General features: G+C 45.3%; 1 protein-coding gene across 1 annotated transcript in view; it reads left to right on the forward strand.

Moving 5' to 3' along the window:
• Positions 1-4,340, forward strand: part of LOC101358658 (protein sidekick-2) — a 173,934-nt gene that overhangs the window by 11,821 nt on the left and 157,773 nt on the right. The window lies entirely within an intron of this gene.

A 4,340-nucleotide genomic window follows, 5' to 3' on the forward strand; every position in this document is an offset into this window, starting at 1 on the left:
CTAGAACTGTCCCTCATTGTTTTTTCCTGTCTTTCATGTTCAATCTTGGCATTGACGTTTTTTAAGAATACAGCTGGTTTTGAAGAGTGGCCCACCATGTGGACTTGTTCAGTTATAGCTTCACGATTAGTCTCACATCAGATATTTGAGCAGGACTATTACTCAGGTGTATGATCTCTCTGCTTCTCGCTAGAAGGAACCCCATGCCAGTTTGCCCCGTTACTGGTGATGTTAGGTTTGATCAGTTGGTCAAGGTGATGGTCACCAGATTTCCCCATTGTTGGGGAATCAAGTGTCTTCTCCCCTTTGTGATTATACCACATTTTGTTTATCCGTCCAACTGTCAATGGACATTTAGGTTGTTCCCATCTTTTAGCTGTTGTGAGCAGTGCTGCAATGAACATTGGTATCTGTTTTGTGTTCCTGCTTTCAACTCTTTCGGATATATACCTAGGAGTCCAATTGCTGGATCATAGGGTAACTCTATGTTTAACTTTTTGAGAAATCACTGAACTGTTTTCCGTGGTGGCTGTACCATCTTACAATCTCACCAGCAATGGATGAAGGTTCCAAATTCTCCACATCCTCGCCAACACCTGTTGTTTTTCGTTTGTATTTTCTTGTTTCGTTTTTTATCATAGCCATCTTCGTTGAGGGGAGAGGGCAAAGTGATATTTCATTGTGGTTTTGATTTGCATTTCCCCAGAGATCAATGATGTTGAGCATCAATGTTGGCCATTTGCATTTCTTCTTTGGTGAAATGTCTATTCAAGTCCTTTGCCTATCTTTTATTTGGGTTGTTTGTCTTTTTGCTATTAATTCCCTTTGTAATTGATGAGTGACCTTGGAGCCATAGCTTGAGACTTTGTGAATACCCTCTTCCCGGGACCCCCACCCAGTGGTTTAGCGTCCATTGATGAGTCTAACCAGAAGCCATTATTACCATGGTGGTCACAATAAGGCGATTTTCTGTTTCTATCATTCCTTCTACTTGTATTCTCTGGCATTCTTTTGTAAAGAAGAGCTTTCCCTTTTTACTCCCTGTAAAATCATTTAGCATCAGTATGAACTCATAGATATTTTGTTCATTCAGTGTGCTTTAACCCAGCCTTGTCATTCATTTTGATGCTGATATTAACCCACGTTTGGCTGGTGGGGCCCCTTCAAGCTAGATCCTGGATCCTTTTGACACATCCCCCATCAGATTTTGAGCACTTCCTGATGTTTTAGCTCAACAGCATGTTCCAGGTTCACCTTTTAAATGAATGCATACTGAAAATTGCATTATGTAGGAGGTTGACCAGCCTCTAATTCCATGGCCCTCTCACCACTGCTTGCTGCTGATGGCTCCGTAGTCTCCAGGCTTGGAGTAAGGTGATGATATCCAATTTTCAGGCAGAAAAATAGTTCAATTTACTCCGCAAGTTGAGAGAAAATAAGATTAGAAGCGTTGCCACAAATTTAACTATGTTTCCTACTCCATCTCCAAAGGAGGAAGTTTGCATTCATGTCCAGCCTCCTAGGGCCTTTATTCTCAGTGGGATCTGTGACAGAATGGGCCTGGGGTGTGCGTGTGAGAGACAGAGAGATACCTATACGAAGGCAAACCTGTGCATCCTTCTGAGTACAGGTGACCGTGGTGAATGTGTGGATCCATATCCATCGGTGGACAGCAGAGTGAAAGGAGCATGGGCTTTGGAGGTTGACCCACCTGAGTACAATCCCGCCACTACCACTTACTGCCTCTCTGGCCTTGGCGAAATTAGTTGACCACCATGAGTTTATTTTCTTATCTTGGAATCAGGCACGGTAATACCTACCTTAGAGGGTTATTGTAAGGGTTAAACAGGTTAAAGTGTCAAGCCCAGTCCCTGGCACAGTAGACATGAAATAAATGATACCTATCCTGTAGGGTCGCTATGAATCAGAATCGACTCCATGGCAACAGGTTTGGTTATTATCGTGGAGTCCCTGGGTGGTGCAGACGTTTAACACACTTGGCTGCTAACTGAAAGGTTGGTGGTTCAAGTCCACCCAGAGGCACCTTGGAAGAAAGACCTGGCATTCTACTTCTGAAAAATTAGCCATTGAAGACCCTGTGAGCACAGTTCTACTCTGACACATATGGAGTTGCCATAAGTTGGGGTCAACTGGACAGCAGTGGGTTAGGAAGAAAGGCCTGGCAATCTACTTCCAAAAAATCAGCCATTGAAAACCCTATGGAGCACAGTTCTACTCTGACACACATAGGGTCACCATGATTAGGGGTTAACTTGATGGCAACTGATTGGTTATTATTATACAAGTGTGCGTCTTGATAGAATAATGGCACTAAGTAACAAACGCACCAGAAATCACACATCAAATGAGTGTGTCTCCTCCCAAGCGGTCACCTGGAAGTCTGCACACCTGGACTAGTTTCCTGGGACCATGCTAACAAAGTACCACAAAGTAGGTGATGTACAACAGAATTTCATTACCTCACAGTTCTGGAGGCTGGGAGTCTGAATTCAGGGTGTCAGCAGAGCCATGCTCGCTCTGAAGGCTCTAGGGGAGGATCCTTTCTTGTTTCTCCAAGCTTCTGGTAGACCCAGGAATTCCTGGGCTTGCAGCTGCAGTATAACTCCATCTCTGCCTCTGTCTTGACATGGCTGTCTTCCCTCTGTGTCTGTTTGTCTCTGTATCTCTCTCTCTCCTTTTATAAGGATACCACTCATATTGGATTAGGACCAGGGGCAGATTGACTACTAAGCAAGGTATGCAGGAGTTTACAGTAAGCAAGGTACACATGGGCTTAATTGTGTTTACTTACTGATCTGTAGTGCACAATTTCACATAGGTTTCACCCAGGGCTTCAAACCGGTTTGGAACGCTTCAGTAATTGCTGACGTAAACAAGGGCAGCATACACGATGTGTGGCAACCAGATCTGTTGCCTGTGGGATTTTGACCTGAAACATACTTTGGACATATTATCAGGAGGGACCAGTCCCTGGAGAAGGACATCATGCTTGGCAAAGTGAGGCTCAGCGAAAAAGAGGAAGACCCTCCATGAGATGGATTGACACAGTGGCTACAACAGTGGGCTCAAGCATAACAACGATCATGAGGATGGCACAGGACTGGGCAGTGTTTTGTTCCATTGTACACGGGGTCACCAGGAGTCAGAACTGACTCAGCGGCACCTCAGAACAACAACAACAGGAAACAAACAGTGGTGCCCCACTCAAAGATGGCGGCCAACTGCACTGCATTGAATGTGTCGCTCTCCACAATTCCACCAGTAATCCAATCTCCCGCGTTAGGCTCCTGAAACTTTCAGGATCCATGCAGGGGACTGGATTATTGGCACGACTGTGGAGAGTGACACATTTAAAGTGGTGCAGTTGGCTGCCATTTTTGAGTGGGGCACCTCTGTTTCCTCATCAGGTCAAAATCTGATGGGCAACAGATTTGGTTGCTATGCAACGCATACACTGCCCTCGTTTACGTCAGCCATTACTGAACGATTCCAAACTGGTTCAAAGCTCACGTTCAAAGATATGGTGAAATTGTACACTACAGATTAGTAAGTAAGCACAAGGAAGCCTATGCATACCTTGCTTTTTGGGTAATCCGTCCCTGATTAGGATCCACCCGGCCCTAGTATGTCCTCGTGTTAACTGATAACATCTTCAAAGACCCTATTTCCAAACAAGGTCACGCTCACAGGTACCAGATCTTAGGACTTCAGCATATCTTTCTGGGGGACACACTTTAACCTGTCACACCCCTATTCCAGCGATGCTGCCCAGGACCCTTTTCACAGTGCTTTTTTGGCAAGTGTTATGAGATCCCCTTGTCAGTGACAAATCTTCCCATTTGAAACCAGCCTTGAATTCCCAGTTTGAAATAAAATGTCTGTGACAGTTGGGATGTACCACTTGGTAGAAAGCAAAATATGATTTAGAAAATGAGATCACTTTTCTCATGTGGGCGGGACCCTGCCTGGGAAGACCGTTTCCAAAAGTTTAGGGCGTTGACCCCTGCCCCCAACCCTCACCACTGGAATAAGTGTCTAGCCTCACCAAATGGCCATTGGTGTGCGTCGGGGAGCAGGAAGGAGTGGGAGAGTTGGGCACAATGCCTGTCGGGATGTATAAGGTCTCGTGTTTGTTGGAATGTGTGTGTGTGTGTATGTGATTCTGTCACAGCTTGTATACATGCTTAACGGTATGAGCGTGTGTCTCTGTGAAGCATGTCAGTGTGTTTCTGTGACTTTCTGACTGTGTGGGAATAACTCACTAGAGGTCTGGCCTCTTGTGTTGCCGCTGGAGCCTCTTCCATCAGAGCCACCTCCCT

This window comes from Trichechus manatus, unplaced genomic scaffold (assembly GCF_000243295.1).
Source record: "Trichechus manatus latirostris isolate Lorelei unplaced genomic scaffold, TriManLat1.0 scaffold00028, whole genome shotgun sequence".
Lineage (NCBI taxonomy): Eukaryota > Metazoa > Chordata > Mammalia > Sirenia > Trichechidae > Trichechus > Trichechus manatus.